At 50.4% G+C, this 9,672-nt stretch overlaps 1 pseudogene; it reads left to right on the top strand.

Annotated features, from left to right (window-relative positions):
- The first annotated feature begins 8,228 nt into the window (after positions 1-8,228).
- Positions 8,229-9,058, top strand: LOC144380132 (histo-blood group ABO system transferase 2 pseudogene; annotated as a pseudogene).
- Positions 9,059-9,672: the final 614 nt, after the last annotated feature.

Here is a 9,672-nt window from a genome sequence, read left to right as displayed (position 1 = left end):
CTGGCTTTCGCAGGGCTCACTGTGAGCCTGCACACAGGACTGACGAGGACAGTTAAAGGTTTTGTTCTAAGGGTGGCGTATTGGAAGAATGTGGCGCACCTTGTAATCCTGGGAAGAGGACAGATCTGGAGTCCACTGTGGAGTTACTTCGTGAGAGTGGTGGTGATCTGCAGCATCCGGCTAACGAGATGTCTGTCCTTTATTAAGTTGTGGGTGTGGTTTCTGTGACTTTGTCCTAATGGCTGGGATTTCCAAGGAGTGGGATTTTTATGTCGGAGTGGGCAAGTCCTGTTCTGCTGCTGAGAAGTGTGCCTCTAGCGGTTGGAGTGTGTATTTACATGTCTATAGGTAAATAGTGGGGTGGTTACAGTGGTTGGCAGGCTATTGTTATTGATGATTTTTATGGGTGGATTCCATAGGATGAGATGTTAGATCTTAAGGATAGGGATCCCCATTAAGTGCCCATAAAGAGTGCTTTTTCTGAGTTTATTGGTAGATATATTTTTATTACTTCTAATAGCCCTCCTTGTACTTGGTATTCCAATGAGCAGTGCATTACAATGTTGTCTGCATTGTATCCGTGTGTTGATGAGGATTTGAGAATGGAAAATGTTGGCAATGCCTCCACATATTGTACACTGGAACATCCAAATAATAAAATTTTATTTCTTTTTTTTTTTTTTTAATTTTATTTTATTTGAGAGAGAGAGAGAGTGAAAGAGAGAGCACAAGAAGGGGTAGAGTCAGAGGGAGAAGCAGACTCCCCACCGAGCAGGGAGCCTGATGCGGGACTCGATCCCGGGAGTCCAGGATCATGACCCGAGCCGAAGGCAGCCGCCCAACAAACTGAGCCACCCAGGCACCCCTTAAAATTTTATTTCTGACAACAAAATAGGAAGTATCCTCCTGTGATTCTTAGTTTAAACCAGGGGAGGGGGCCCTCTTTTGGTACTGGTAATGAGTACCATAGTCCTTCCTAGGGAACATTATCAGATTCTATTGGGAACTTGGTCTTTGTTGTTGTGGAAGAATCAGGAGTTGACAAATTATTTGTCTCCTTTTTCATTTTCTATGAACATTTCCACAATATTTGGTTTCACACCTCTACCACTGTGAAATCATCCCAAACTTGGCACCAGCTCACCCTTCTATGCAGAGGGCATGTTTGAACCAAGAAAAAAAAAAAAAAAAACAGCTTCTGGGTGACTGGGAGACTCTAGGATCAGAATGCCGTTGGTAGGCAGTTACTGTGACCCTAAATTCTGAACAAGCTCCTGATACCCAGGCTAAATAGATTTCAGATTTAGAAACTTCAGATAGAAATTTTGTGTCCATGATGACAACTGAAGAACATGTGTAATCCCTAAACCTAATGCTAACCCCTAACTTTAACCCTAAAACCTAATGTGACCCTAAACACCAAACTGGAACCCTGAATCCCAAACCTGAAATTGAACCCCACACCTGAACTCTGAACCAAGCCCTGAATCCAAGCCCTGAACCACGAACCCAAACCCTGAACGTGAACTCTGAGTCATGAGCCCTGAACCCAAACCCCAAATTTGACCTTGAACTTTATCCCCTAAGCCCTAAGTCTTAAACCCTAAATCATAAGCCTAAAGCCCTAAACTCTAACTCTAACCAGTACCCTCACCCTCATCCAAAACCCTCACCCTCACCCTGATCCTAAACCCAAACCCTGATCTAGAACCCTGCCCCAAACTTGACCCTGAACCCAGACCCAAACCCTTAACCACACTTTGTTTATGCATTCACCACTGATGGACATTTGCATGGTTTCTACCTTTTGATTATTGTGAACATTGTTCAGGTTGCGGGCTAGGGTTAGGGTCCTGGGTTAGGGTCAGGACCAGGCTTGAGATCAAGTTTGGGTCAGAATCATGTTCAGTCAGGGGCAGGGTCATGTTCAGTGGCACTGTTTGGGTCAGGGACTGTTGTCATTCCATATTGTTTCCAATTAATTGTTCCTTAGCTATTTTTGGAGAAGTTTGGGGGATATTGGGCTCCATTCAGCTTGAATTTTCAGAATTTAATGGCTTTAGCTGGACCCAGGGAGCGAGCAGGTGCTTCCACTGAACGCTGAGCTCACCTTGTCCTGCGCTGCCTCCCCCGCCTGCAGAGGGCGCACGACCCCAGCTCCCGCCCGGAGCCCGGCCTGCGCAGCCGCGGGGACAGGAGCCGGACCTCAGGACCTGATGTGGAGGCTTCTGGAGGCCGTGGGGCCGCGTCCGCGCTGACAGGAGCCCGGCCTCCTCAGGACCCGCTGCGGAGGCTTCTGGAGGACACGGGGCGGCGTCCACAAGGACAGGAGCCCGGCCTCCTCAGGACCCGCGGTGGAAGCTTCGGGAGGACACGGGGCGGCGTCCACAAGGACAGGAGCCCGGCCTCCTCAGGACTCACTGTGGAAGTTTCGGGAGGACATGGGTCCGCGTCCATACCCACAGGACCCACTGCGGAGGCTTCTAGAGGACGTGGGGCGGCGTCCACAAGGGCAGGAGCCCGGCCTCCTCAGGACCCGCTGTGGAGGATGTGGGGCTGCATCCAAGCTGACAGGACCCGCTCTGGAGGACGTGGGGCGGCGTCCACAAGGACAGGAGCCGGGCCTCCTCAGGACTCGCTGTGGAAGCTTCTAGAGGACACGGGGCGGTGTCCACGCTGACAGGAGCCCGGCCTCCTCAGGACTTGCTGTGGAGGCTTGTAGAGGACGTGGGGCGGCGTCCACGCTGACAGGAGCGGGGCCTCCTCAGGACCCGCGGTGGGAGGAGGAGGTGAGGAGACGCTGTCTGAGCGGGGACTGCTGAGGGGCTCCGCGCCCACAGGACCCCGCGGAGGAAGGGCGGGTGCGCAGCCCGGGGGGTTTCCGTGGCTCTGTGTGCGGCGCTGTGCGCGGGGCTGTCGGGCCTCCGCTCTCGGGACTCGGAGCTGCTCCGGCAGCCCACGCGTCCGTGTTTATGCGCCCGGATTCGGTTCCGGGGGCTCCTCCGGCCGTCTGCGGTCAGGGGCCGGCCTCCCCCCGCTGTGATCATGCTCCCCCGGCCTCGGCCCTGCCGGGTCCTCCCCGCGTCCACACCCGCTTCAGGGTTGTTGGTTCGGTGTCTGTGAAGACCCCGCTGGAAGTTGGGTAGCGACGGCGCGGACTGTGTAGACGGCTTTGGGCAGAGTAGGTATTTTCAGTGTCCGCTCTTCTGTGAGCTTAGAGTGTCTTCCCGTCTCTGTGTGTCTCCCTCGATGCCTGTCATCAGTGTCTCACGTGTGTGTGTGTGTGTCAGAGAACAGGTCTGTCACTCAGTATTTCACGGAGAAGGTGGGGGACAGTAGATATTGTCACAGTGTCCGCTCTTCCCTGAGCACAGGGTGTCTTCCTGTCTCCGTGTGTCTCCCTCGATGCCTGTCATCAGTGTCTCACGTGTGTGTGTGTGTGTGTGTGTGTCAGAGAACAGGTCTGTCACCTGGTCAGTATTTCATGGAGAAGGTGGGGGACAGTAGATATTTTCACCGTGTCTGCTGTTCCGTGAGCAGAGTGTCTTCCCGTCTCCGTGTGTCTCCCTCGATGCCTGTCGTCAGGGGGTCAGAGAACAGGTCCGTCACCTCCTTGGTTAAATGTATTCCAGGGTGTAGTGTTCTTTCTGATGCAGGTGTAAATGACATTGTTCTCTGTACTTCTTTTTCTGAGTTTGTTATGAGCACGTAGAAATGCAATTGATTTTTGTATGTTGGTTTTGTTTCTTGCAAATTTATTGAATTTATTAGTTCTGTTAATCTTAAACTGCCAGTTATTTTACCAGCAAAATGGGTTAATTTGGGAATAGCAGAGACTTGCAATCCGGGACAAGCCAGCTACGGCCACATCACAGGCAAGGGCAAGAAAGAAAGGAGAGAAACATTATTTCTTGGGAAGGTGGGGGAAGTTGGGAGGGTTGTTTTGAAGGAAAGTCCACTGGAGAGAAGCAGGGCTCCAGGTGATGGAGGGTTCTCACCTGCTGAGCTGCAGGGGTGGTGGATTTCTTGGAGGAGGTGAAACCTACATCTTCCCCTCTGGGGCCTGTAACTGATGAGTCTCTCCTGTGGAGGGTTCTAATGTTGGGTCTGTAACTGACAGTTGTTCCCTAACCGACCCTGAGTGGCAGGCTCTCCCCTCAAGCCTCCTCTTCTGGCGTCCCCAGTCAACTTTCCTGAGGATTGCCTTCATGCATTTTCACAGTTCTAACCAGTTTTTGGTGGAGCACTGTGGAAAATTGGAATTCCAGATCCTACTGCTTCTACTGCACCCAAGACACAGGGACCACCGACCTAATCCTCCCACGAGTCTCTTGCTACCATGTGGCCTCCTACAAGGGCGAGTGGCCTCTCCATGGTGGGTGAACTGGATCTCGGAGGGCTTGGCCTCCATCTTGGAGTTTGATGTTGTCTCTGCTTCTGTGACCTGGTGCTGACATGGTTGTTTGGAAGAGTAATTGACTCTGTAGAGATTTCAAAGTGTGGTAAACCTGTCACAGCAGCACAAATACACTTTATCTCCACACTCAGACCCCCCAGCTGTGATCTCCTTACCACATTTACCACTTCAAACGGGGTGATTCAGTGCGTTTTACCCCAAACAGGGACACTCTCCTGCAGAAGCACCACATAACCCTAAATGAGGAAATCATCTCGGTTTCCACATTATAACCCAGACCACAGACCCACTTCAACTGTCGCCACCTGCCCCACAGTCTGAAATGTCTTTCTCCATTCGGATTCAGTTTTCTTTTTCTGGAGCTGCTCCCGAGCCTTTCTGCTATTTGCACAACCCTGATGGATTGAAGGAGTACGGATGGCTCTAATCTGAGTGGTATTTTCTGTCTGGCTTCTGTCACTTGGGCTGTTTTCAGTGTCCATCCATATTGTGACATGCATCAGTCCCTCATTCATTTTTTCACTGTGACTAAACATAAATAACATTTACCACCTAAAACATTTTAGGTACACAGTTCTCTGGCCTTAGCTGAGTTCCCACGGTTGTACATCATTCTCCAGAACTTTTTCATTCTCCCTGAGGGAGACTCTGTATGCATTAAACACCCAACTCCCTATGATTTCTCTGGAGAAGGGTCTATCCAAGTCCTTTGTCCGTTTTAAAAATTGGGTTGTCTTTTTGTTGAGGAGTTGTAAAAGCTCTTTATATATTCTGGACAACAGACTCTTACTAGATACATAATGTACAGATATTTCCTTCCTTCCAGGGGCTGTCTTTTCACATTCAGGTTAGTAACTTCTGATGTACCAAGATTTTAAATTTTTTTTAACATTTGTTTTAATAGCGAGGGAGAGAGTGTGCGAGCGGTCGGGGGCAGAGGGAGAGGGAGAGAGACTCTCAAGCAGGCCCTACACTCAGCGTGGAGCCTGACATGGGGCTTGATCTCATGACCCTGAGATCATGATCTGAACCAAAATTAAGAGTCAGATGCTTAACTTACTGAGCCACCTGGACGCCCTGAAAATATTTTTAATTTTGAGGATATGATTTTATCTATTCTTTCTTTCTTTTCTTATGCTTTGGTGTCAGATCTAAAAACATTGCTAAATCCAAGGTTATGAAGATTTAGCCCCATTTATTTCTCGTAGAGTTTATAATTTTACCTCTTCCATTTAAGCCTTTACTGATTTTGAGCTAATGTTTCTATGTGGTATGAGGTAAGGGTCCAGTTTCATTCCTCTGCGCATGGATAACCAATTGTCTCCCAATGTAGTGTTGTCGACCCTTGTCAAAATTCAGTGGACCATAGATGAAGGGGTTTATTTTGGCTCTCAGTTCAATCCCACTGATCTGTATGCATACCTTGTTTTAAAAAAATTATTTTATTTATTTAAAAAATTTTTAAATTTAAACTCAATTAACATACAATGTATTCTTTGTTTCAGGGTGTATGCATACCTTTACGACAACAGCACAACGTTTGACTTATTGTTGCTTTGTATTAAGATTTGAACTTTGGAAGTATGACCTTTCACCTTTGAATTTCTTTTTCAAGATTGTTCTGGCTATCTTGTGGTCCTTTGAAATTCCATATGACTGTTAGGATTAGCTTGTGCAATTCTTCCCAAAGGCCTTTGTGAATTTCCTTGGGAACACATTGAATTTCCACATCGCATTGTGTACTATTGCCATCTTATCAATAGTATGTCTTTTCATCACGATGGGGTGTCCTCAGAGTTATTTAAGTTTCCCTTTCTTTCAGCAATGTTTTGTAACTTTCGGTGGACAAGACTTGCACCTTGATTATATCTATCCATAAGTATTTGGTCAATGTTGATGTTCCCTAAAATGGAATTGTTTTCTTGAATTCCTTTTTGGATGATTCATTGCTAGTGTATACAAATAAGAGAGATTTTTGTGTATTGATATTTTGCTCCGTAACTTTGCTGAATTAGGTAACTGGCTGTAATGATTTTTTGTTGATTCTTTTAAGAAGCTCTCTATATAAGATGATGTCATCTCTGGTCTCCAAATAGATCTAGTTCTACTGTTTCCTTTCACATATGGATGCCTTATTTCTTGCCTTATTGTTTTGGGTAGAACTTTCAGTATAATACCGAGCAATGAGTGAAAGCCAGAATGATGGACTTGTTTGTGAGTTCAGAGTAGAGCTGTTAGTCCTCAAAATTGAGCATGATGTTTGATTAGGGTTAGGGTTAGGGGTTAAGGTTAAGGGTTAGGGGTTAGGGTTAGGGTCTCCCTGTCCTCTGCTGTATAGGGACCATTCTCCTCCGGTAACCAGATTGATCATTTCAGAACATAACCTTTGAGCCTCTCTGCGATCTGCTCCCCACCTGTCTGTCCTCTCCAGCCTCACCTCTCCCACCGCAGCCCCCCTCTGTGGGCCACCCAGCTGTGTGGTTGTCCCACATGTGCCTTGGGCCTGACTCCAATCCTTTACATTCTCTGTGCCCTCTGCCAGGAGCACTCTTCTCTCCCCTTGCATCATGCCTGGCTTGTTCTCCCATTGGCTGGGCCTCTACTTGCCCCCTGGTGACCTGACTCATGTCTGCTGGGTGAGTGTGCTCGTCCCCTATTTAAATGTAGTACCCGCCTTCCCTGTGTGAGCGATTTACTAACCTGCGAGGTATGGGGCAGGCCAGGGAAGTAGTCTTAGTGCCCGTGTAAAAAAATCAGTCTCAGGGCGCCTGGGTGGCTCAGTCATTAAGCGTCTGCCTTCGGCTCAGGTCGTGATCCCAGGGGCCTGGGATCAAGTCCCATGTCAGGCTCCCTGCTCAGCGGGGAGCCTGCTTCTCCCTCTCCCACTCCCACTCCCCCTCCTTGTGTTCCCTCTCTAGCTGTCTCTTTCTCTGTCAAATAAAGTCTTTAAAAAAATCAGTCTCAGAGGGGCTCACAACCCTTGCTGACAATGGGGGAGCTGCTGTCCCCACAGTGAGAGGCAGGTAGTCCCCTCAAAGGGGGACCAGCCACGTGAGGTGGTTGGACAAGACTTCCAACTTCTTGGGGCCGGGGAGATGTAGACCTGGAACCAGAAGCTACACCGTTGGATTCAAGGCTGGGGTCTAAGCAAGCCCCCTTTTCTTCCAGGGGTCGTCTTTCCCCTTCCCTGTCCACGGGCTGAACCTGATTCCTGATCTGGGGAGTTCGAGGGTGACCCCTCCTAGGAATACCAGTGGTTTACTGATGGACCTTGTCATCCAGAGGCCCAGTAGCCTTCAAGGGAGGACCCTATAGGGGGTGGAGACAGCTCTGTTGGGGACCAGCGACAGCCCACTCAAGGTAAAGTGGGGCAGGTGGCCGGCCCTGCTGATTGTACTGTCTGTAGGGCATAGAAACAGGGGCTGTGTTCAAAGGTGCTCAACTCATGGCAGGTGGGGACAGAACCTGCAGGGGTTCAGCCAGGGGAGGGCACCTGCAGGGTTTGCCCGGGAGCTCAGGACAGGGAGTGTTCCTGTCTCCAGCATGCTGACAGTGGGGCTGCATGGGTTTCCAGCCTCCTAAGCCTCAGGCTCCACTGTGTAAGATGGGGTGCTGATGGCCCCCATCTCTGGGAGCAGAAGGTAGGGAGGCCCTGCTGGCGGACTTGCTCAGGACAGGCCAGGGTGGCTGTTGCTTAAAGCAGCACAGGGCCTGTCCCCATGAAGAAGGTGCACACGTCCATGACCCCCAGCTCTGGGGTCCTGCCACCAGCCTCTGGCAGTGACCCTCTTCCTGGCCTGTCCCCTGGCCCTGTGGATACGGGGTCTTCCTGGAGCTGTTCCTGCAGAATCACTTCATGGTGGACACAGGGTCATCTACTGTGTCTTCACCAACCAGCTAGTTGCTGTGTCCCGTGTGCCCCTCCAGGAGCACTGAAGGGTGGTGGTTCTTGAGGTCCGCAGTGCCCCACGCTGGCAGGATGTGTCCATGCAGCACATGGCGACGATGAGCCGCTTCTGTGAGGAGCGCTTCCTCCATGAGGTGGATGACATGGTGTGTGGGGTTGTGGACATGAAGTTCTGTGACCACATGGGCATGGAGATCCTGTCCCCCCTCTTTGGCACCCTGCACCCCGGTTTCTACTGGGTGGCCTGTGAGGACTTAAGCTATGAGCGCTGGCCCCAGTCCCAGGCCCACATCCCCAAGGACCAGGGCGACTTTTACTACATGGGGGCCTTTTTCGGGGTGTTGTGGTGGAGGTTCACCGACTGACCTCAGCCTTTCACCAGGTGATGGTGGTCAACTGGGCCAATGGAATCGAGGCCATGTGGTACGATAAGAGCCACCTGAACAGGTACCTGCTGGACCACAAGCCCACCAAGGTGCTGTCCCTGGAGGACCTGCGGGACCCGCAGCTGCTGGGCTGGCCCCGGGTCATGAAGAAGCTGAGATTTGGGCCATGCCCAAGCATCACCAGGACACCTGGAACTCATGCCCAAGCATCACCAGGACACCTGGAACTCACCAGGACACCTGGTCCCTGTCTCCATCAGGGGGTGCTGACTTCAGCGGACCCATCAGAGCTGGTTCCTACTTCTGTCCCCTCGAGGGATACTGTGGAGTCCAGCACTGTCTGCACGGGCACGTCCAGCGCCCCAGCCGCACCTGCTCACAGGAGGCCTGCCTGGGGATACAACGTCCTCTCTTTGTGTTCACTACATTTTCATCACTTCTGGGTCATTTGCAGCTGTGAACGGCTCCAGTTTTATGTCAGATGTTTTTCTGTGTCAATGCTGAGCAACCATTTTTAAAAAGAACAATTGAGGGAAAAGGTTTTCTCCCTGGTTCTAAACAGACACCACCTGGTGGGGCTGGGAGCAGCCCTGTAGCAGCCATGGAGCCAGAACGGGTCCTGGCTGGGTCTTCCCTCCCAGTCCTTGCACCTTGCGATGGCCATGGGGCTTCAGGGTCAGGGTTGCACCGAGCCACCTCTCAGAACCCCAGTGCCCTCACCACCAGAGGCCTTGGCCGTGACCGCTAGCTCAGCCTCCAGGAGCATGGAGCCCTCTGGGTTATTTCCATTTCCCGCCGTGGATTTATTTTTTATTTATTAATTTTATTTAATTTTTTAAATTTAAATTCATTAGCTAACATATAGTACATCAGTAGATTTTGATGTAGTGTTCAGTGATTCATTAGTTGCCTATAACACCCAGTGCTCATCACAACATGTGCCCTCCTTAATACCCATCACC

This window comes from Halichoerus grypus, chromosome 14 (assembly GCF_964656455.1).
Source record: "Halichoerus grypus chromosome 14, mHalGry1.hap1.1, whole genome shotgun sequence".
NCBI classification, from domain to species: Eukaryota; Metazoa; Chordata; class Mammalia; order Carnivora; family Phocidae; genus Halichoerus; species Halichoerus grypus.
This window is presented reverse-complemented; position numbering and strand designations above follow the sequence as displayed.